We start from the raw sequence: 25,877 nt of genomic DNA on the forward strand, positions 1-25,877 counted from the left end.
TAGATAATATGGAGGAACTCAGGGGTGGGTTCTACTTACCTTTACTACCGGTTCACAATGGGAGCATGTGCAGATAGTCAATTACGATGTTCGGGCGGGTGGGCGGAGCCTCCCGCCGCTTTTACTACCGGTTCTATAGAACCGGACAGAACCAGGAGCAACCCACCACTGGAGGAACTGCTGAGCAATATTGGAGGGACTGTGGTTTTGTTTTGTTTTGTTTTGTTTTGTTTTGTTTTCTTTTCTTTTCTTTTCTTTTCTTTTCTTTTCTTTTCTTTTCTTTTCTTTTCTTTTCTTTTCTTTTCTTTTCTTTTCTTTTCTTTTCTTTTCTTTTGTGTTTTGTTTATGGGCAGTTTCACCTGCAGGGCAAAATCGGCCCATTATTGCATGAGGATTGTAGTAACTGAGGAGTTTCAATTGCAAACCATTTTTATCTACTGCCATGCTATACAGGTAGTCCTCGACTTACAGTAGTTCATTTAGTGACCATTCAAAGTTACAAAGACACTGAATAAAGTGTCGTAGCTTTTTTTCACACTTATGACCACTGCAGCATCCCCATGGCTATGTGATCAAAATTTGGACGCTTGGCAATTGGTTCATATTTATGATGATTGCAGTGTCTTGGGGTATCATGGGACCCCTTTTTGTGACCTTCTGGCAAGCAAAGTCAATGGGAAAGCCAGATTCACTTAAAAACAGTGTTACTAAATTAACAACTGCAGTGATTCGCTTAACAAGAAAAGTCATAAAATGGGGCAAAACTCACTTAGCTCACTAGTTTCCCACTTAGCAACATAAATTTTGGGCTCAATTGTGGTCGTAAATTGAGAACTACCTGTATAGAGGATATATCTCTTAGAGTCATATCTGTAGATAAATCCTATGTAGATAATGATGTTTCAAAGCTGTAAATGCCATTTCAGGAATGGCAGTGTAATCACTGCCTGGTGCTTGAGAAGGCAATTTCCAGTTTTCATTGGAAGGATTCTTGGCTTGCCTGACCTCCCAGCTCTCCTGATCTCATCCTAGCAACTTGCTACCCTGACAAGGTAAAGAACTGGTACATGCTTGCCCTGAAGCACAGGCAAGCACAGAAATATAAAAGGAACTGCCAATTGTACTCTTTCATTTTGCTGAAGAGAGGAAAGACATGTGTATTTAGGCCTGGATCTGAAGGACGATACAACCTCCTAGATGGCCAGTAAGCCCTGATTGTACTTAGTAATTCATCGCCAAGGATATGACGCTGCATTGGTTCTAGATTACAAACTCTAGACTCACAAACATAACTCATACAATTCAGTGGTGGGTTTCAAAATTTTTTACTACCGGTTCTGTGGGTGTGGCTTGATGGACGTGGCATGGCTTGGTGGGCATGGCAGGGGAAGGATACTGTAAAATCTCCATTCCCACCCCACTCCAGGGGAAAGATACTGCAAAATCCCCATTTCCTCCTGATCAGCTTGGACTCGGGAGGCAGAGAATTGATGGGGGCGGGGCCAGTCAGAGGTGGTATTTACCGTTTCTCCGAACTACTCAAAATTTTCACTACCAGTTCTCCAGAACTGGTCAGAACCTGCTGAATACCACCTCTGATACAATTGCTTGAAAGGAAGCAAAAGAGCCTAGAAAGATCACAAGGCCTTTTAAAGTGGATGCAAAAAAGATGCCAGAAGAAAAGGCAGGTGGTCTAGAAAAGATTATTGTGCAATTGCCCTCTTGAGGGAAAGTCAGGAGAGTGGGCTTCTGATAGAGGCCATTTGCTTACGTTCCCACACAAGAGGATATTAATGTCCTTTCCCTTCATCCAACCCTCATCCTAGGTTATCCTTTCAGTGTCTTTGGATGCAGATTAAGTAAAATGTCTCTGGTGCCTTTTCCACAGCTTGGATTTCTCCCAGCATATCCAGAGATAAGCTTTCAAAAGAAAACCAGCAATCATGGACCACTTGCAAGATTATGGAGAAAATACTGATGCTGATGAGCTGCTATTTCCACATAACCATTTTAGTCTTCCTAGCTTGGCAACATCTCTAAATTATACTAACCATGCCTTCTTCTCCTTGTTAAAAAAAAAACAAAAAACAATCTCACAATATATTTCACAACCAGCAACTGTAGAGACAAAAATATTAGCATTTATTCTATAATAGTGGACCATTCTTAATCATTTCCCTACAGGTATACTATCTCTTTTAGGGAGCTTTATCTTCTAGAAGGACTTCCTTATTCCTATCATCAATAGGGTTCTCTTGAAGGTGTATTTCAGGGAAGTCTTGAGTTTCTTGTGAAACATCTTGAAAGTCATTAGGCATTTATATAACATCCTAATCCCAACAGAGCTTTCCTTGGTCCATCTGCACCAAATAAAATTATGCAATGATATTTTGTTTTAATAATTCTCTGCTGATCCCAGAAATTGGGGCAAAACCCTTTCAGACAAATAGGATCTCAGGTTTCAGCTCTGGCAGCTCTGTCAAAAGATTGTTTCTGCTTGAATTCTTTGATTTTTCCTTCCTCTCAATAATTCATCAAACTATGAACAGGGTGGAATAGATTCTTTGGGGAACAGCCATTGTCTGTTGTACAGTACAACTAATAGTGTTTATATAGACATCTGCCACCAGTTTTATTTTTCTCCTCAATACTTTTAACTTCAGATTGGCTTTTCCAAAAGACCTGAGGGCAATTTGGATTAGACATGGTATGGTGAAAATTCCTCTCTGGCAAACTGGTTGAATTCTAGACTAGAACATTGGGGCCCATTATTACCAATAAATGTTTAAAGAATTCTAAGCTATGAAAACATTGCCTTCAGGCCAACAATCACTGAAGTGCTGATAGTATTATACATATGACAGAATAAAAATAATAATAATCCATAATTGTGAGATAAACATTTAAATTCCACCCAAAAGTTCTGGTACTGATACTCTCATATTTCCTTCTCTAGTGAGCTCTTTGATGATACAGAGGCATAAAGGTTGAAATGATGGACATATGCTATCATATTGGCAATATCTTGAATGTTATCCTATGTTTGTCTTTCATATCTTTCAATCCCTAATTAGGGTCTTCATGAATCTTAAATAGCATGCCATTTCAAAGACTTGATGTAATCCATTGCTTTTCGGTTCCTAAAAACAGCCTTTTCAGCCATAAATAGCTTGTATGCGCTCTCAAATTTTGATAGCATTCTTGCTGTAATTCTCAGTCCAGTTCATAAAAAGTCACTTTGTGCTTTATTTGTTACATTTTCCTGTCTGTAAAAGAAAAGAACTGCACAATCAGGTCAATATAGTTTGAACTTCAGCTGGAGAGATTGTCTCACCATGCTTGAAAGGGGTTATGGTATGAAATTTCTCCGCTTGTTAGATATGGGCAATTTTTTTGGGTAGCTTAGATCATCTTTTAAATATGAATGATATGCTCATTTAGAATTTTGAAAAAAATACAAACGGCGGTTATTGGCTTATGCACTTCCATAAATGATTCAATTTGTGGATTCTTGGCTTCAGCCTGTGTCATTGCCTTATATGCATAAGTTACTGAGAAATAAACATTGTCATGAATATTGCACCATGTACACTAAGATTGTAAGGAATCTGCCAAGATTTTTAGAGGGTTTCCCAAGATGGAAATTCTTTAACACAAGAGTGGCTTTGAACTCTTGATTCCATGTTTCTTTGTGAAATACATTGAAGTACTACTCATTTGAGTTTCCATTATACCAGCTTTGTGATCATGTTGGGTGTAACAATTATCAATTAATTAACCATTCCCAGATATCTTACTACATGTTGATAACTGAAGCCTGCTTTTTTATTTCTTAAATCCAGTTTTATCCCTTTGCTGGGCATGACATCATCCAAAACATTCTGTCATCCAAAATATGTATTTGTCTACACTGGATCCAAGACTAGCTGAACCTGTACCCTGTAAATTTCCCAAAACTTCAAGTCATACTCTATCTTGGTTCACTCCTAGATATTAGTGTCATCCCATCCATTGAGATGTCAATACTGTTAGTATGTTCATCATCCATGGAAATAATCTTACACTATATGTTAGAAGCAAAAGCAATATCAAGTAGACATAACAACAACAACAAAACAAATTTTACATTACTGACATTACAAAAATGACAAACTAAAAAAAAAAGGAAATTAAAATAAAAAAATTTCTTCCTTCATCACAAGTAAAAACAATTTTAGTAACTTATCATTTTCTCTTAAAATACAACAAATGATCTCTTCTTCTCATTTCCCATCTCTTACCATTAAATCTCTTAAACAGATTTTTAAAGCCTTGTAGTTCAATCCTGATCCATTAAGGGTTATTAGATATAAAAATATATCTATCTTAACCTTGATGAAGTAAACTAACTTTATATTCTTATTTTAATTATCTTGATCTTCATTATTTAACAAATATGCCAAGCATTCTGTGTACAAGACAAGCATTGGTGATGTTTCTTTAGGTTGTTCTTCAATGTATCTTCAATATTCAGTACGTCTTCAGTAGATTCAGTAGAGAAGTACAGACTTCTCCAATTAATAGTTATCATGATTATAAATTATGACGATGATAGTCCAACTGTCTGGAGGGCACCATTTTAAGGAAAATTGCCATGCCTTTTGTTGTTGTTGTTATTGTTCTGGAACCACAAAGATCTCATTGAAGCATCGTGACTGCTATAATATAAATAAAGTAAATAAATAATGCAAAGCTATGATGGGAAAATAATACCCTCTTGGATACCTCACTGCCTTTTCATTCTTTGAAAGAATCAAATGCATTTTTTGAAATATATGTGAGTACAACTCATTAGAAATACTGAATAGGTTTTTAATAGGGGCAAATCCAATGACATTGCTAAGCAATAATCTGCATAAAATGTCAGCAAGGTTTGAATGACTACAATAAAATCCAGATGCAAGTGAAGAGCAAATCAAGGACAAATGCTATTCCTTATTGATGATCCCAGGGAAACAAAAGATAGCCTTCTGAACAGGGAGTACACTTTTTGTTCTTATAGCTCTTCTACTTTCTTCCCACTCACATATGGACAGTAAGAAAGATTGCAATAATGGCGAATATCTATAGCTCGGGTGTAGGATGAGGGTGAAAGTTCATTCTCCAAACTTGGAATTTGGAGAATGAACCTTCACTCTCAGTAAGAAAGATTACTAGACCACTGTCATGTTGGTCTCTTTCCTCCACTTAAAATATGAATACTCTACTGGACAATCATTCTGGACAACACAGAATGTCACAGATTCAAGTAATTCTTTATCAGTTCTTGAGGCTGGTTATTGTTATCATAAAAACCTGTAAGATGATATTATGATATATTATCTTTAAAAAGTCAAAAGAGAGGTTGAATAAGCTTTTGAAACAAAATTCAGAATAGTTACTCTGAAATGCTGTTACCTCTTCTAGAATTCCTAAAAATCTGAACTCTATATCTGAAATAGTTGTTGAGTTTGGCAGAAGTTCTGATTTCAGTTGTATTGGCATAATCTAAACTTTTAAAAACATTGTCTTTTCTTTTCTAAAAAAATGTGGGGTAGAACTATCAATTTCATATAGGATAAATATTCGGTTTGAATTCTCAAAATTCTGAATGAGTCATACCAGCAGTTGAGTGTAATTTTCCAGATAAATATAACAGATCACATACTATTGGCAGATAAAACCCATCCAAGTATTAAAGTCAGCTTAATGCCCCTAAATTTTGTTCCACTTTGGACCAGTACATGGCACTATGTATCTTCCACAATAATTGTTTCTTCTGTGAGACCACATGTTCCTGCATTAGCCTCTTATTTATAAATATAGGTAATTGAATTCTTTTGAGAATGAACATATGAGACATTTTTGTTTTGTGCAGTTGCTAATGAAAAAATCAAGTACCAGCCTCAATTCTATTTAAAAAAACCTGTCACTCCTAATCTGGGTTTTATATTTCCTCAAAGAAGCTAGAAGTAGCTGCCTGTATATCAGGTTAGCAGCCTATATGATATTGGACTATTTATGGACATTGTCTACAAAAAAATGGCTTCTCAGCCCTCACTAACCCAATACAGAAATATAAATCTGGATTTTGTTTGATTTGTCTGCAGGGGAAATGTTTATAAAATTAACCCAAAACTAAGCAAACAATAGGAGCAAGCATATACTGGTATTCCTTTGTTTGTTTGTTTGTTTTTACTCTTATGGAGGAAAGAATTAGTTCTTTTAAAACATAGCTTATTTTTCCCTCCATCCATCTGGTTGTAGTTAGTATAGAGATATAATTTTCAAAACTGATCACTTATGGGTAGACCATGCAATTAAAGTATTTGAAAAACAAACAGCTCTAAACCACTGATTGTTGAGAGTGTGGCTTTGCATATGATGGCCCATTTTTCATGAAGAAAGCATCAGTTTCCAGCCAGGATTGCCTTTTGGGAAGTATACCCTGTTTTCCCCAAAACAAGACATCCCCTGATAATAAGCCCAATCGGGCTTTTGGGTGCATGGCAGTAAGGCCAAGTGTTTATTTCAGGGTTCAAAAAAATATAAGACAGGGTCTTATTTTCGGGAAAACATGGGTATATAAAAAGTCAGATTTTAACAGAAGCCTATTCTAGGCAGAGATAAAGATGAAAACTGATTTGTTGTTGCTATTTTAAATCAATACATTTGTACTCCTCCCCTAATGGATACAAATACAAACAGAGTAAAATTAAGGAACACAAAAATAAAGCCATCGAACAAAATTTGAGAATGGCATTATATTTAAAGAGTAATCAGACATGGCAATTTCATTTAAGAGGAGCATGAATATGAATGGAGGGATGACTGGAGGTAGATGGATTTCCATAATAACATATGGCCTTATAACAGATCAGACCACTTGTCTTTTCTGTGCAATATTATGAATGACAGTAGCTCTCCTGAATTTCAGAGATCTTTCCTATTCTGATAAATGTAGCAAAAATGTTGAAAATTGTCCCTGCTTCTCCTTCATGTCAAACATGTACTCTGTCAGTATTGGACTATATCCTTCCTCAAAGGATGATTTCCTGAGTTCCTTAGACAATCTTTCTTTGACCAGCCTCCAAGCAGCTAGCAATTTTATATCACTATGATGAAGCAGTACACAAAGAATCAATTCCAGAAAATGAAAGAATCAATCAATCACTGAATTATTATTTCAAAGATCCAAACTACATGCTCTAGGGAAAAACTAAACCATATATAAAAAAAACCTCCCTTAGGATTCAGGAGGAATAAATTCAGATATAGAGGGCATTACTCTTTATCGAATTATCACAGTGATTCTACCCCGTTAGAATTGAGGCATGACAAAGACTTTATCTCTTCTCTGAGCATAGAACTCAGATTAACAGAGTTGGAAGGGACCTTCTATGTCATCTAGTCCAACCCCCTGCTCAAGCAGGAGACCCTACACCATTTCTGACAAATGGCAGTCCAATTTTTTCTTGAAGGTCTCAAGTGATGAAGCTCCCACAACTTCCGAAGGCAAGCTGTTCCATTGGTTGATTATTCTCACTGTCAGAAAGTTCCTCCTCATTTCTAGGTTGAATCTCTCCTTGGTCAGTTTCCATCTATTATTCCCTGTCTGGCCTTCAGGTGCTTTGGAAAATAAGTTGACCCCCTCCTCTCTGTGGCAGCCCCTCAGATATTGGAACACTGCTATCATGTCTCCCCTGGTCCTTCTCTTCACTAGACTAGCCATGCCCAGTTCATGTAACCGTTCTTCATATGTTTTAGTCTCCAGTCCCCTAATCATCCTAGTTGCTCTCCTCTGCACTTTTTCTAGAGTCCCAACATCTTTTTTTATAGTGTGGTGACCAAAACTGGATGCAGTACTCTAGGTGTGGTCTTACTAGGGCTTTATAGAGTAGTATAACTCCAAACAAAGAGATCTGGAATGAAATTAACAGATTCTGTTTTCTTTCTCTGATAGCTTCTTGTTCTTTTTCTGTCAGCTCTGGAAAATGCTGACAATTTTTTTCCTTCCTCTTGTGTGTGTGTGGAGGGGGGGTAGGTGAAAGGGGATTATGATTATTCCAGGGTCATTTCTTCCGTGCCTCCCCCAAAAGCAATCACCATGCCGTGTTCCTGGTATCTGCCTCTAGACATGGTTTAAAAATGGTTCCTCTTCTCCAGCAACAGGTAGCACAGTTCTAGTTACTGAGAAAAGGAAGTTCTGCAACTCTTGTTGCAGAATTGCTGGCACACTTTCTTTACAGCTAGCAGGAGACAAAAAGTGCAATAAAAGAAAGAGGATTTGATGATTTCATACCTTTCCCTATAGAGCAACTGCTCAAATTAGACAGTAAAGAATCAGTACACTGTATTCGGTTTTGATTTGTTTTTGCACAAAGTGGAAGCTAAGGAGAGTTTTATTGTTTTAAGACCTGCAGTCCTTAGAGGTGAGGATGGATTGACTTTCTCTTTCTGATTGAATTACTTTTTCTTCCCAAGAAATGGTTAGAAAGAAATTATGTAAAGGGACCTGGGACCTTGTCTATCTGTCTGTCTGTAAGATAACTCTCTGATAAGAGAGGACATATTTGGTACAGGAGAAAAGCCAGCAAAAGAAAAATGACCTTTGTAAAGGGACCAGAGCCAGACAGAGGCTGCAAAAAATAAACAATAAAAACTTCCTCCAATGCATCCCTTTATTAGAGGAGGTGGGCAACAATTCAAAATACTGAATCCAGAATGGAGCACATACAAGAAACTTGGAATTCTGTTTGCAGAAAGATAACTCCCAAAACCAGAACAGAATGGGACTAAATTTCGTAGATCAGGATGAGAGCCGTGGAGAAAAAAAATCCCTTCAAGTTTCTCTATGGTATTGGTACAGCAGAAGCAGTTGGAGAATGGCTCAAAATGTTGTGGCTTGCTGCATTGTAACCCTCTTTCATTCTCCCCTCCATTCTGTCTAGGGAACTCTAGAAGCTGAAGTTCACTCTTTTTAAAGTTGTCAAAGTTGAAACACGGATCTAATCTCTCATTCCTCACGAGTTCCCCATGTTGTTCACTCTCATTCTCTATTATCTTCCTGCCATGCATTTCCATGTACATGTACACACATGCTTTAAAACGTCCGCTAGGGAAAATTGAAAATAAAGGTGCATGTGAATTTAACTTTTTAAAACTTGTTTTTTTTTTTAAAAAAAAATAATAACTGCTAAAAATCCCTAATGGACAGGAACACTACTTTTTTTTTAACACAGACAGTAAAATATATTGTATTGTACTGATCCTCTTGTCCCTAGGCTTTATACTGCTGCAAGTCTTTTCTAATTTAAGTAGGGTAGGATGAGTATTAATTCACTTTAATAGATCCAGGCCAAAAATCCCTGCCTGATTGGGTCAGATCCAAGAACAATACAGAGCTCTAGAAGATATATCAAACAAAAGATATTTCAGTGGGGAAAATCCCACTTCTTATGTATTTGCAGTTGTAAATAGGAATTTACAACTGCAAATACATGGAATTTCTTATGTTGGATCTTTAAATACAGAATTTATTGCAGAACTATACTTGAGCATGTTCCATTGGATATGGATAAAAGGTGGAAAAATAGCATATAAAACTAACACAATAAAGGAATATTTGGACAGGCCAAAGGGTTTCCATAAAGTCTGAAACCTATACTGTACTACTGTTTGGAGCTTGGGCTAACCATAGCTTTGGTGCCAAAATCTGTCAGACAGCTATAGTTTCTACAAAGATGCTAGGAGAACATATAGCCATATCTCGTAGATTGTATGGAAATAGTGAGGATAATAAAATCTTATTCAGAATGAAGGCACTGCTCTGGATTACCTTTATTTTGAGGTAACTTCATTTGGCCTCTCACTGGCTCTGGGATGATGTTGTTGACACTAAGAGGAGGTATTTTTCAAAGGAAAAAAATTGCTGAAGCTGCAGCCAACTGGGATCACCACAAAGCTTTATGTATGCATTGCCTAAATGGTTTGGGTGGTGTCATAACGTTTCTCTGCAGCAATCCCTACGGGAAAACAAATTCCAAAATTAGCCTCGAGGAAAACATCCAAAAAGTGGGAGGCACATTTTGCAGGGGAAGAAAATAACCACATTACCCTACCTCCTTCCATTTTGGCTCAACCCTAGTAACCCAGAGCTAACCGATATTACCTTGGCACTTGGCAAATCTAAACCACAATCTGCCAGAGTGAAACAATTTGAAGTTTGGCAAATTGAATGCAAGAGTTCATTTTGGGCTTAAAGGAGGCCAACCAAGATATTTTGCTACTTGAGGTAGAATAGAAATGGCATTTGCTTCCTCCATTCAGACTGCACTATGTCCAAGACTCCCCCCCCTTTTCTTTTCTTTTTTTTTTTGGCCGTTTGAGGGAGAAAATCCCACAAATATCTCCTTTGGAAAGTAGAAACAGAGCTTGTACTTATCTAACCATTTGCTACTTTTTCATGACACTCAAAATGAGCGGCCTGAGGCAATTTCTTCCCTCTGCCTAATAGCAGACTAGTTCTGGCTTTAGGAGACATGGAGAATTCAATCTTGATAAATACAGATATGAGATTAGCTGGACTTTGTAGACTGCAAGTCTGCAGATTGCTCTTCATTTTTACATAATGCAACACTATCTTTTGTGAGAGAAAAATGTACATGTAAAAATATTTTGAAAGAAAATCCCTATCATTATGAATGTGGAAAGAAAAAAAAGTTACATATTACAATTTTGAAGTAATCTTTTTTTTAAAAGTCACATTATTATGAATCTGGAATAGAATTATGAATAATCTGAAGAAAAAAAAAACCGATGCTCCTGCCAGGACCCTTTCAGGGAAGGCCATTTGAGAATCACTTTGAACCAGGATCTCCTTAATCCTAATTTTGAGTTCTAACTCTGCATTGGTTTTCAGGGGAATTCTCCTTTGTGTTAATATTGCTCCACTTCCAATATTTTTTTTTTTTAGTCTTCCATTATTTATTTAGTGGAGATAAACATTGCCACTTTTAGGCATCAGTAATTTACAGCTTCAGAACTGCCGTTAGGAAATCCCAAACACCAAAGCAAATCCTTCTCAGCTTCATCATTCTGTTCACTTCTGACTCAGGCAACATGTCTCTGGGAAACAGAATAGCTTAGCTTCAAAAGATCTATGTTTTCCAATACTGCCAGTAATCAACTCTCATCTATAGCAGAACTCGAACTCTGAGATTCAGAAGGGGCCTGAAAGTGAAACGTATGATGGCAGAGGGCAAAGTAAAGTTTAAAATGAGGCAACTTCTAATCACTATTCAATATCAGATGAATCCAGATGGATGAGGCCATGAACTTCTGTATGTAAGAGAATGTGGAAGATGGTGGCAGCAGCAGAATAAGGGCGCAGGACTGCCTATCACATCTCTAAAAGCTTCCTGTGACAAAATAACTGTCCTCCGGGCTGCAACTGGCTGGTGGGAGGCTTTCCTTGTTATATAATTGTCTGTGAAATTGCAGCCCATACGGTTAAAATATTAAATAGGATATCATTACACTGCTTAATCCACAGTTGAGACAAAGCACAGATCAGGAGTAATCCACTTGACAACATAGTGCTGACTGTCTGATGTGGGAGATGTCAATTAGCCTTTAAGTGGAAACACACTTTTGCAAGTTAGTAAAATATAACATCCACTTTTTTCCCCTTCTACCCAACTTTCTTTCACTTTTTGAAAAAGAGTGAAAACTAAACATTATGACAGACTCACCATCCCTGGATGTCATATGGTCAGAAGTGAAGTGTGCACCTGCAGTTTTATCTTGGTCCTGAACCCATTGTTCAATGCTAATTAGATATCTATTTCTTTGCTAAATATATTGAATCATACGGATTTCAGGAAACTTCTCCTACTCCCTGACATTGACCATGTTTGCACAAAGCACTCAGCCATATTGTGGTTTGGCTTAATATGTCATCCAAACCAGGGAAAAGAGTTACTTTGTGGTTAGGTGAAAGATCCATTAATCGCAATAACCAATAATGGTAGTTCTTATTTAAGCAGTGCTGACTATGGCTTAACCTTATCATGTCTTGTTGTTAGCTTATAGTTACACAATGATTTCTGCCCAGAAAAACATGATGGCTGTGAGGTAAAGCTACCTCTGCAATATCTCTACTGCTCCACTTTTATTTTTCATCTACTGGGGATGGGAGAAAGGTTTTTCACATTCGAATGCAAGCTTACTTAAGTGCACACTTTTGAACTACTGTATTTTTCAGAGTATAAGACGCACCGGAGTATAAGACACACCTTAGTTTTTGGGGAGGAAAATAAGAAAAAAGCTGATTGGCAGGTGGATTGACCCCCAGTCAGCTGTTTCTAGAGGTGAATTTTAGAAATAGGTTCCTTGGTTGTGAGCTCTGTGCCTTTTTTTTTTTTTTTTGCTTTTTTTTTTTTTCTGCCTCTGAAAGCCTCCGAAAAAAAGCTTCAGAAAAAAAGCCTCTGAAGCTTTGTTTGGGGGCTTTGTTTCTGAAGCTCTGTTTGGGGGCTTTTTTTCTGAAGCTCTGTTTGGGGGCTTCTTTTCTGAAGCTTCATTTCTGATGCTTTTTTCAGCCTCTGAAACCTCCGTTTAAGAAGCCGTGCAGGGCTACATTCCCAGTATACGACGCATCCAGATTTTTACCCTCTTTTTTGGGGGGAAAAGGTGCATCTTATACTCCGAAAAATATGGTAATAGTCAAATCTAAAAGTAGCTATTCAAAATTTATAAATTCTGCAATGTAGTTCAATAGTTAAAAGTGAGTCAGAAAAATTGCATGTATTCATAAATATAACATACACTTACAGTAATATGAGGGATTGTTATTAACAAACCCATTCATATGTTTTGAAGAAAAGAACACCAAAATACATGTAGAATATAGTTTGAAACTTTCCACATTGAGAGAGAGAGAGAGGGAGAGAGAGGGGGGAGGGAGGGGGAGGGAGGGAGGGAGGGAGAGAGAGAGAGAGAGATCATTCATTGAAACAACCAACCAGTAGTGTGCTGCTAACTGTTTAACAATCAGCTCTGCCAGTGCCATTGCCACTGCTATAACCCCCTGCTAGCTGGCAAAGAGCTGATTAGCACAGTAGGCATTGTGACTCAGCTTCGTTCTCAGCCAGTTTGCAAAATTTCAGAAAACTTAACACTTGGCTGTTGTGAGCCTGCTCCAGCACACCATTGGTTTCATCCTAATCAAGTTAAGCAAGCCTTTCTTCTGTTAGAAAAGTTGTTGAAGGATACCAACAATAAAGGAAAAGCTGATTATGGTTTTAGTCCCTTGCTAAGTTGAACTCCTATTCACCTATCTTTTGGTCAGTAGAAAATTATATTGTCATGAAAATAATTTATTATTGTATTTACCACACCTTTCTGTGTGAAGTGGCTTACAATAATTAAAAATGGGAAAATATGAAACAGAACAAAATTAACAATTAAAATAAAATCTTGGAGTTTTATTCCATCTTTTTAAGCATTGGAAGTCAAGCCCATCTGCTGCCTTAGAGGATACATTCCACAATCTTGGAGAAGGCCTTTTTCTATATACATAATAGTTGAGTTTGGGCACATTCAGGATGACTTTGCCTGCTATTCTAAGTAACTGGACAGGCTCATATTCTCTTGGCCCACTGGGCAATACCTCCACAAACATCAAAGTCCCAATAAGTAGATTGTTGCAGCAAAGCTGATGAAGCTACAACCATAAATAAATAAATAAAAGAAAAGAAAAAATAATCAAATCAATAGACTAGACTAGACTAGACTAGACTAGACTAGACTAGACTAGACTAGACTAGACTAGACTAGACTAGAATAGAATAGAATAGAATAGAATTCTTTATTGGCCAAGTGTGATTGGACACACAAGGAATTTATCTTGGTGCATACGCTCTCGGTGTACATAAAAGAAAAGATACATCCAATTACAGCTGTGTGTTAAATGTTAGGCCAGTTTCCAAGGGATTTCAAAAGCTACTTCAAACTCTTGTCCCTGTTTCTTTTGCCCATTCTTTAGGTCCTGAGAAACAGTTTCCACCTTTTCTCTTGTACTGGTAATAGATTAATCTTGTCTCAGGTTGTATGACTGTGACCTTGTAAGAACTTGCTGTAAGACCAGGAAAGGCAGCATCACAGACAATCGGGCCTACACTTTTTAAGCGTTCTAATGGTCAATGCCAGCACCTTAAATTGCATTTTTGGCCATTGCAGATCTTTCTGTACAGGCAAGAAATACAACTTAACCTCTGCATTTTACACCTTGTACAATTCCAAACACTTTTCAATGCAGTTATTTGTCAATAAAGTAGAACGTTTGTAGCTCAGGGTTGAAACACGGGGTGCACTGATGTCTTCAAGTAAACAAGCTCAGGGAGCACCAAGGTCCCTGCAGTTATTTATATTTGTCCATTTCCTGGTTTCACAGCCTTATTGATCTCCCCACCATCCATAGTTGTTGTTACAGAACTAATCAGTCTGATGACCTAGGGTTGCTTGCAGTGCCAATAGCAAATAGAGCTCCCTCCAATAGTTGCCAAAAAATTATAGCTTTTAATGACACAGTAATTTTTTAAAAACTTTTTAAAAAGAAAGAAAGAAAGAACCAGGAGAATGATTAAATGCAAGGGACATAATTATATATTTTTTCATTACATCACCTAAATTTGTTCGTTAAATGATATCAAATATCATTAAATTCTTGCCCTGTTACTATTGTTCCTACTAATTGCACATCAATCCAAGAACTAATACAACCCTCTTTCTACAAAGAGTGCACCTCTGCTTTGGATTTTTTATCGTGGATTTTTTTATTTTTATCCTTCATCCTTATAGACCATTAGTGGTCTTCCATGCTTGATCATTTACTTTGCCTCACTCAAAGGTAAGTTGTCCATTTTGTTGTCCAGGCCTTTGTGCCCTTTCTTTTTGATGTGCTCCTCTTATAAATTGATCTTTTATAACAGCTCTTTTGCTTTTAGTTGCTCTTTGAAAGCACCAGTCCTGATACCGCTAATTGTCTAAAGAAGAAACAGACGAGGATTGGATCCATTGTGCAGGTAACTGCCAAGCTTCCCAAAGCAGATTTAGAGCTTTAGATAAATAAATAAAGACCACTAACACCCCCCCCCCCACAGCTTCCACTTAACAGAAAGCTACACTTCAGGCACCTGGCCGATTCCCTGTTTCAATTTTAACCAAAGCTTCTCAGCAGCTGCAAGCCTTACTGTTTTAAACCAACAATTCCCTTTCCATGTTTATGTAGCCACATCCCATTTTTTTCAATGGGAAATATGTTTTTTTTTCCCCCTGGGAAGATAAGTAGGTGCTTGAGAAATGGTCTTCAGCAAGCAGAAATATCTGAAATAAAGCTGTTGTTCCCTCTGTTCCCACTGGGCCTGTCCAAATCAAATGGTTGATTCTTCTGGCATGCTTTACTCTTCCTTCACTTTTCTTGGACAAGCCTGGGGACTGGAGTCTTATATAATCAGCCAGAGGTAGGCCTCCATAAGTACAAGACTTTGATGTCAGGAGGTAAACTGAACTACAGGTAGTCCTTGAGTTATGACCACAATTGAGCCCAAAATTTCAGTTGCTAAATGAGATATTTGTTAAGGGAATTTCACCCCATTTTACGACATTTCTTGCCATAGTTGTTAAGTGAAATACTGCAGTTGTTAAGTTAGTAACACAGTTGTTAAGTGAATTGGGCTTTCCCATTGACTTTGCTTGTCAAAAGGTCAGAAAAGGGGATCACATGAGCCACGGGATACTGCAACCGTCATAAATATGAGTCAGTTGCCAAGTATCTGGATTTTGACCATGGGGACGCTGCAACGGTTGTATGTGTGAAAAATGGTCATAAGTCACTTTTTTCAGTGCTGTTGCCACTTCAAAAAGTTACTAAACTAACTGTTGTAAGTCAAGGACTACCTGTACAATATTAAACATAAACGAGGCCTTAGCCTCCATGCATTGCTACAGAATCCTCTGTAGAGGTGTTGCAACGTTATTCCATTGATTCTATGTGCAGTCTAAATCAGTGATGAAATCTAATTTTTTTTTACTACTGGTTCTATGGGCATGGTGTGGCTTGGTGGGCATGGCTTGGTGGGCATGGCAGGGGAAGGATACTATGAAATCCCCATTCCCACGCCTCTTCTGGGGGAAGGATGTTACAAATTCTCCATTCCTACCCCACTCTGGGGCCAGCCAGAGGTGGTATTTGCCGGTTCTCTGAACTACTCAAAATTTCCGCTACCGGTTTGCTGAACTGGTCAAAATTTCCGCTACCGGTTCTCCAGAACCTGTCAGAACCTGCTGGATTTCACCCTTGGTCTAAATCCAGTAGAATTTCAAGTAATTTTAAAATTAAACTAATCTGTTTCTAAACGAGGCATTCTGTGATTTTTTTCCAGAGCTATTTTTGTACTCATGTCTATGATAAACAGGAGTGATTTAGCAACATACATAACAATTTGACTTAAATTGTTGCTTCAATTAAATTTCTATCCTGGTTGCCTACTGCGGAAGCATATAAACCAAGAGTGTACAACCTGAGATATATCAAAGCCTTAGTTTAGCCCACTTCCAATGAGGATTCATGGCAAAACTAGATATCCCTGAAGGAGCAGACACTGCTTTACAGCAGAAATATTTTGCTAGAAATTTGCTGGACAATGAATTCTGACTGGCAGAGTCTTTCCAGAAAAGAAGAGATCGTGCATTGCCCACTTATACTCTGGATAGCTGCTCCTCCTGGGTACAGAGCAGTAAGTGAGGGTTTGGTAATTGACTTGTATGTTGAGAGATTTCAATTAAGCTCAGAGTTGTAATGTAGCTGCTGAGCCTCATTTCGTAATCACTTTCAGAAATTGCTTAACTGCTTTTCAACTATTAGGAACCTTTGGATTGACAGGCTATATAGCACTGAGTGAGTTCCCTTTCATTTTTAGCAAAAGGAGTTTTAAAGATAAGTTTAAAAATTCTTTTTTTTTTAAATAAACAGGAAAATGCTGATAAAAGCATTGATTTTGAAATGTTACAAATGGACTACGCATCCCAGATGAATTTGAAATAAGTTTATGAAATTAATAATAAGCATCTTTCCCTTAGGAAAATGCTGTTGTTTTGAGTTCTTTAAAAAATATGATAGGATGAAACTTTGAAGGTTGGACACTAAAGGAAATGTTTAGAATGAATTAAAGATTACAATTAAAGGAGAATAACACTTACATTTGATTTACTAACACACAATGGAGCAAAATATTTTAAAGTTGGACATATTGAAGGATATTTGTGAACAATGGACCCAGAAGTTAATGTTAAGAGAGTCCATCATTATAAATAGCATTTAAAAGATAGGAATAGAAAGTATTTTTATCAGAAAAGATTAAGTTTGGTTTGAAAGTAATTTAAAAATGACAAACTACATGAGTGGTATGACAGAGGATGCTGCTGGCTATACAAATGAAAGTGACTGATGTTATAACAAATAATAATTAGAAGGAATATACAAATGGCAAACCGAAAGAATGAACTCAATAGTTCTCTAATATTAGATTTACAAAAGAGACTTCTTAAAGTTTTGAAGAATTCTGTGAGAAGAGATAAAGAAAAATTGAAAAGAAAACAAGCTCTAAGATTTTATTTCAACAGGTTAAAGATTGAAAATGGTTAAGAGTAAAGAAACATAAAGTCAGTTTATTTGATCAAGATTAAAATAGATACGTTATTTCAGGTAACCCTTAGTGGACTTTTTGCTGAACAATGAGAGTTTAAGGATTTTGTTATACATAAGAGATGAGATATAGGAAGAAGAGACCATTTGCTATATTATAAGAGAAGATGATAAGATTTTAAAAATGTTTACACTTGTGCATAAATTCCTCATTTATTTATTTTATTTTTCTTTACTATACTCCTACCTTTTCTTTCATTTCTGTTTTTCTTTCTATAATTTCTTTTGTTTCTGCACTATTTTTATTTTTTGTGGTCCATATAGTTTCTATCTTTTAAATTGTAATGTTTAATAAAATTATTATTTTAGAAACATCTACGGTAGTTGGAATCCCAAATCCCCTCCAAAAGTTACAGCTGCATTGTAATGTTTACAATGATAAAAGGAAAATGTTAACCATCCATGAGATATAAACTGTTAGAATTGTGCAGAGATCAAGTTTTGAATAGGAAAAGGTGATATGGAGCCAGTTTAGCATGCATACTGCACCTGTTAGAAACTCCTCAAAGAAGCAGTGTCTATTCCTGGGCTCTCCTGCAACTCCAGAAAAGACACGTTTGATTAAAAGGTTGGTATGTGTGCTCATGCATACACCAACTTGCTTATTCCCCTTTGAATTTAGATCAGTGGATACGCTCTCAAAGCCATACTAGCTGTATTTAAGTTAACTGCCATTTTTAATTAAATTATTGCACTGGCCTCACCAACTTTTTCACAGTTCAGCCTGTGGACATAGGAATGTTACTCAAAACTCCTAATGTAGCTCTTGACCAGTGGTGAAATCCAATTTTTTTTCTACTGGTTCTGTGGGTGTGGCTTAGTGGCTTGGTGGGCATGGCAGGGGAAGGATACTGCAAAATCTCCATTCCCACCCCACTCTCGGGCCAGCCAGAGGTGGTATTTGTCGGTTCTCCGAACTACTCAAAATTTTCGCTACCGGTTCTCCAGAACCTGTCAGAACCTGCTGGATTTCACCCCTGCTCTTGACTAAAAAGAAAAGGTTGTGTAATCTGGGTGTAAATGGATTAAAACATTTTAGAGTTAAATTTGTAGATGTTACACAGCTGGCAATTTAAATTGGAAGCCCTGAAGAAGGGTAGGCCATACCACGCCCATATTAAAAGCTTGGAAACTTTGCTTCTATACCATTTATCAAGCTAGATTAAGCATCCTCTGTTTGTACTTGTATCTTCATTCATTTTCCTTCTCTAATTCTTCAGAGTCTGGGTTCATACAATGTGCTCAAGTGGGTTAGTTAAATCCTTAATGTCTCTGTGTTCATTATATGACATTTGGTAAGTTTTAACTTTGTTTCCTTGTAGTGTTCATATGTTGTATGAATTCAGTTAATTTCATTAGTTTATGTTTCAATGTATTCTGCCAATCTAGAATAAATCTAACCTTTTCAATCAAAAGGCTAAATGTGTTGGGTGAACACAGCCAATATTTTGAAATGAAGCTAAGTGACCTCTGCCATGGAACCAGAGTTTGAACTGAATCTTATCTATCTATAATGTATAAAGCATGCTAAGACTTGAACAAAAACAACATGCTGTGCCAAAACAAACCACAAACAGCTTGACTTGATGACCTGGTTCACACAATATGGTAAGTCAATGGATGAGTTCATACAACATGTTGAGTCACAAACTCCCACTCCATCTGAATTTAATCTGGGTTTTTATATAAAAATAGCATTAGCTATGAATCCCACGTCCCTTTCTATTCCTGCAATCAATTGCACAACTTATCTCAGGAAAACAGTCACAACAGTTAAATATCTCTTCCAGTACTGCTGGTTCAATTTACAGTCCACCACCTCCACTGTTATGTTAGAGTAAAAATAAATCAAACTTCCAGCTTGGCACCAAAACAATCCACCATCAAGTCTTCCAGGTCTCATACTGAAAAAAATTATGGCCAATAGGACTGTGTTGCATGGAAGGAATCACTTTGCCTCTCTTATGAGCACAGCGACACATTTCCTGGTCTAGATGCAACTGCAACAGAAGACACCCTTGGCCAAAGACTCCTTTGTCACAACTGTTTGCATTCAAACGACTGCTGAAATGTACAGACACATTTGCATGGCTTAGAGACATCTACAAACATATTTGCATTGGTCAAATAATATTCCTGCCCATGACCCATGTCATTGTAGTATGGGATATATCTTGGCCATTCCATGTGCACTTTATTGAAGGAAATGAAAACTGGCATACTGTCTTTTCTTAGACTTGTATGTCTATGATGTTGATGGGGTAGAATAATAGAAACTGCTCCATCCATCATTGCCTGAGTGATCGTTTAATTAAATGTAATATAATGCCACCAGGTAAATGCTTTTGATCGTAGCAAATTTTGGAAAATCATTTCCTTGTATTTAAAACGTTTTCTTTGGTTTAGAAAATGTTTGGAAACTACACTTGGTTTAGTTTCAAGTCAGAACAAGCAGAAATTATTTTTTTCCTCTTACTGGAAATGACACATTGCCCTGTGACTTAGCTGATTTCAGAGAACTGAACATCTAGATTTTGTGTCTTCATTCACCTGTGATACCTGGACATATTAAAATCCAGTAGGTGAGAAAGATTCTGTAAGGTAGTTCATCTGGTCATGAATGAAGGCAGTATACTCTTCCCAAAATAGTATAACTATGTCCTTTTGTACCTGAGTCTTTGGTCAAGGAGCAGTATAATCTATGGGACTAAGGAGCCTCCAGATCAACAAGCCTCTATTATACATTTTGTCATATTCATTAAGGTAATCAGAGGATGTAAGACAATTAAGAGAGTTTCAGATGGAAATTTGAAATGCACCCAAACTTGGGGGCAGGAGGTGAAATTTGATGGATATTTACAAATCTTCATAATCAACAAAGGAGGAAAACCCTGTAGAGCCTAATTCCTGGAATTCTTTTCAACACCTTATTATCTCCTTTGTATATCATGTGACCAGGAGGGAGGTGGTCTTAAAATGGAGGCGTCGCAGTGGTGGGATTCAAATAATTTAACAACCGGTTCTCTGCCCTAATGATTTCTTCCAACAACAAGTTCACCAAACTGTTCAGAAAGTTAACAACCAGTTCTCCCGAAGTGGTGCGAACCGGCTGAATTCCACCACTGAGGAGTCGGCAATATTTTGAGTGGCTTCCCACTGGCCCTCCCACCAGGATACATTCTCTGTACCCCACAGTGGAATCTGGCACATTTTAAAACCCTTTCTTTTGCCAGCTGTTCTTCCCCACCCACCATATGTGATCCATTCTATTCAATTTTTAGAATATTATAATGTTAACAGACACACACTTTCCCTAATTTCTTTCCTACAGTTTGTTGGGTTGGAAGGAATGTATGAACGAGTTGCAGAGCATGGTTTCTGCTGGAATTCTTTTCAGCATCTTCCTTTTGTGTTATGTATCGGCGCCTTTGCACCTTTTACCTTGGGTTGTATTTGTGTGTATGGGCGTGCGCGCACACACACACACACACTCTGGATTATGTGATTGGGAGGGAAGGGGTTTAGAATGGACCAGTCATCAACATTCTAAGTTGCTACCTACTGACCTTCCCCATAGACAAAATGTTGCATTTTTGAAAATACAGCCCATTTTCAAGCTTGATCTTTCTTTTTCAGCTTTTCTGCCCATACCAAAAGTTGTTCCATTCTGTTTAGTTTTGGGAAAGTTATTCTGTTGCCAGGCAGGCAGAAAACTCCTGGATAATTTCAGACCTGCTCATTCCTCCTTTTATCTTACTAATTAGGGAAGTGACAGTATCACTGGAAATGGAAATATAAGGTATGGCCACATGAAAAGGTAAGGTATGTTCTGACCTAGGCTTCCTGATACAGTAAAAACACACAATGAGTCCCCAAACCCTCTTTATTTTCAACGGCTGTGAATTCTGCTCGTTCAGAGCCTGTTCTGAGAGCATATGCACTGAGAGCGTATGCACCAAGACAAATTCCTTGTGTGTCCAATCACACTTGGCCAATAAAGAATTCTATTCTATTCTATTCTATTCTATTCTATTCTATTCTATTCTATTCTATTCTATTCTATTCTATTCTATTCTATTCTCAATCTGTTCATTCACAGATGAGTCCCAAATAATTGTAAAGAGTCTGACAGAAGTCTGCCACAGTTCTTCGGGATAAGGCTGATAAACACTTACCTTTATCTCCATTGGCCTGCTGCCAAGACCTAATTGGCAATTAACTTTGCAAGGCCACACGGAATACAGAGTCAACACAGAGCTGCAGTCTTCAAACCGGCCAGGACAAACAACAGTTGCTTCCTGCAAAGGCCCACATGCCTTTGCTCCTCCTTTATGTCTTATGGGAGGAGCCAATCATCTCCAAGCCCTACTCCCAAGTTGTCCCTTTTGTTTTAACTGTTCTTGCCTTCTGGCAATTCTGCATATGCGTGCACTGGGAACAGGCTCCCCCTGTCCCTCTGCCTCGCTGATGTCCGACTGGAGGCTCTGGAGTCCACACATAACTCCCAGATGGCCCTGGCCACATCTCTGCCTCTGATGCAGAGCCCTCTTATGAGCCTTCCCCAGACTCCAGGATTGGCCCATGTTTTCCCCAGCCTCCTCACTGTCCGACTCTGCTGCCAGCTCCGCAGGCCATCAGCGGACCATAACAAGATGCTTCACTTTGAGCATATATACCAGGGGTGGGTTCTACTTACTTTTACTACCAGTTTGCAACAGGGCCACGGGCGCGCCCTCGCTTCACTTGCATGTGCGCGCACTCTTCTGCGCAAGCACAGAAGCGTTTTGATGATGTCAGGGTCAGTGAGTGGAGCCTCCCGCCAGTTTTACTACCGGTTCTATAGAACCGATGCGAACCGGGGGCAACCCTCCACTGATATGTACATATGTAAGTCATGTATGTATGCATCTCTCTGTGTGTGTGTGTGTGTGTATGTATGCATTTAGAAAATTTATATGGTGACCCAACTCATTCATGGTGAGTCGGGGTGGCTTAGAGAAATAAAACCCCATATATAAAACACCCACCCCTTATAAATTAGACAAGACCATTTCTGACTAAGTATAGATAGCAATATACAAAAAAATGTATTGTATGTATTCATGCAGTGTGCTAGCAGCAAGGTCGTATTGCTAGCTGATTCAATTTGGTTAATAAAGCTTACTGCCATGTATCACAACAGTGTTTTTCAAACTTGGCAACTTTAAAATATGTGGGCCTCAGCTCAAAAAATTCCCTAGTCAATACATTTGCTGGGGAATACTGGGAGTTGCATTCTACACATTTTAAGTTTCCAAGTTTGAAAAAAAAGCCTGCTGTTTTATGGTCTCTATGCTCACCCTTACACTTGGAGAATGCATATTTTTGTATCTTCTACATGGACGTGTGCAAAAAAAGGAAGCCTACTTGTAGATTTTGGTGGTAGTCTATATTGTGTATACTCTAAGCACCTTCTATATGTGGAGGATTAATTTATGAACATATCACAAATGGCATATCTACTATGTGACTCCATAGTAATGATAGAACCAAGAGACAGGAAGTAAAAAGTGCCTTGGTGGTGTGGCAGACTAAAGTGCTGTTAAGTAACACGAGCTGCCTGCAATTACTGCAAGTTCAAATCTCACCAGGCTCAAGGTTGACTCAACCTTCCATCCTTTCGAGGTAGGTAAAATGAGGACCCGGATTGTGGGGGCAATAAACTGACTTTGTATAGAAAAGAACACCGCTTCGGGGGGGGGTGGCGAAAGCCCTACTAAGCAGGTATATACAAAAGTATGAAGGCTATTGCTTAATGCATTGTAAGCTGCCCTGAGTTTCCGGAAAAGGGCAGCATATAAATCGAATCAATCAATCAATCAATCAATCAATCAATCAATAAAGAGAGAATTCCTAGGACAAGTTCAGCTTGTCATGAAATTAATGCCCAAGAGGTTGTTCTATTTTCTAGAAAGAGAGTTATCCCTAGCTCTGGCCTAACCTTTGAAAAACAGTGTCCTCACACTTTAATTTTAAATAGATTGATTATGGTGTCCAACATTTGCACACGGGTGTAAGTAATTGGCTTGTCCTTCCACGTTTCCTGCTAATTCTCCAACATTCAAAAGAGCAAGCCTAACTCCTTAGGGGCAAGACCTGTGAATTATTTAAAATTTGTGTTTTTAGGTTAGGTTTAGGTTTCTCAAAAAGCTCCAACATAGTTTGATGAAAATACCATCAAATATTCCCCTGCAGCCATTTCCATTTTCAGTATTTTGTTAACTACGTATACCGTTCAAAACTTTTCACATACCTGGCAGTATAAGCAGCTGTTCTTGTAACTGAGAGCATGCCTTGTAATACTTCAGTTCCATCTGCTAACTCGATTACCCCCTGCAACTAGAAAAATTAATCATTGATGTCTCAAGTTGGCCAAATGTTTGCAGCCTGCTGGAAAAAGAAAAAGAGAGAGAGAGAGAAACCTAGTAAAGCATTAATCTTGCTCCCCTCTCCTTTAATTTAGACAAGTCTTACTAGTCCCAAGGCCAAAATTCAATTGTTTCTTTCTTTTATCAATTGAATCAACCTAAAATGGACTTTCTTTCACATTGGCTTAATCAGACTCAGTCAAACTCCATAGTCTTCAGAGTACTGCTGAATTCTCTGTTCTGCTGCAATCATAATCTGGTAACAAAGAGTAGATTAGACTGCAGAGTTTCCAAATAAATGGGTTCCTTTGTTGGTGTAAAAATAAAAGATGAGCAGGATTGAGCTAGTGTATACTTAGGTAGGGGACTACAATGCAGTCTCAAAGATTGTAAAACAACAACAACAACAACAACAATAGTAACAACAACAACTTGGAAGCTCAAAGTGACAAACAACTTCTGCACTACTGCCAAAGACCCAACATGGACTTCTTGGAGTTGTGTTCAATTCAGGAGACATTTTATCTTCCCCATTTTATTGGGTGGAAAAGAAACAATTTATTGTTTCAGCATTGAAGACAAATTCAGTATGGGAGTGTGGTGACTGGAGCACAGGTTTTCACCTTCTAGATTACTTCAGGAAAACAAGAAACTCAAAGGACAATAATAACCAGAATGTAAGTGCCAGCTGTGTTTCAAAGCATTACTGGAGTCTAGGCATTAATTCACAGATTCAAGATCTCATAAATTTGACTTCCCTCTGCCATTTTCTGCTGATCATTCCTCATTATACTTTTTTGGGGGGGAGGGAGAATCTTCCTCTTTCTGCATTGTAAAATGGCATCCACCATTTCTCAGAGGTTTATATGAGGGCCTAGCGCTGAGATTCCTTTTATCTAAACAGGTTTACTTTCTAAGTAAGTGACTTTCCAACATACTCCCTTGGTTTGGATAAAAAAAGGGACAGAGGTTTGGTTATCCCAGTTTTTTTTTAAAAAAACTGGGTCTTTCAATCCCCAACTGTTGCATTGTAAACTTCCTAGACTATGTTGATATTTCAAATCCAGGCATATGTTTCCATAACAAATGGACAAGGAACAGCTGGGGGAAAAAAAGGATTATTATTTTTTTCCTTTCTCGTTTTCTGACAGCTCAGAAGTCAGAACAGAAGTCAAAATGAGGTCCAATGATTCTTTGTTACTTGAAAGCATTAGGGAGCAAGGGAAAAGAGGAAAAGGACTTTGTGCCAGCTCCCCCTCCTAATATAATCATTATGGGTAATGGCTTCCAGATCTTTTCAATCTGTTTCTTATTGTTTTGCACTGAGCTCTTCCTCCATGCAGTGAACCTGTCAAGGTTTAGGCTTCTCTCAACTGCACTCTACTCCTTCCTAGGAAACTAATGCAAGAAGATGGTTTCAGCTAAACTGATTAAAAGCTGTTTAGTTCCCATTAGAGCTCTATCAGTATTCCTAAAAAGATGTGTCTGCTAGAGGTGTGCGGACTGGTATCAATCCAAACCACCAAAACAAACCAACTGGACAATGCTAATTGATTCAGAGGATTGAGATGACTCAATGCATCAATTCAAACCACTTTTGAACAGTATGTCCAGTTTGCATCGTACAGCCCTAATATCTCATAGTTCAGCCATTCTTTGATTGTTTCCATTATATGGACTTACCATTA

The 25,877-nt window shown here is 37.9% G+C and overlaps 1 long non-coding RNA gene across 1 annotated transcript; it reads right to left on the reverse strand.

Moving 5' to 3' along the window:
* Positions 1 to 8,685: 8,685 nt before the first annotated feature.
* Positions 8,686 to 24,397, reverse strand: LOC117674598 (uncharacterized). The gene is made up of 3 exons (XR_004593900.3): positions 24,075 to 24,397; positions 9,857 to 10,043; positions 8,686 to 9,133 (listed from the first exon to the last, which is right to left on the reverse strand). It is a non-coding gene; the product is annotated as an uncharacterized LOC117674598 (long non-coding RNA).
* Positions 24,398 to 25,877: the final 1,480 nt, after the last annotated feature.

The sequence above is a fragment of the Pantherophis guttatus genome, chromosome 1, assembly GCF_059756535.1.
Source record: "Pantherophis guttatus breed Tessera chromosome 1, ASM5975653v1, whole genome shotgun sequence".
Lineage (NCBI taxonomy): Eukaryota > Metazoa > Chordata > Lepidosauria > Squamata > Colubridae > Pantherophis > Pantherophis guttatus.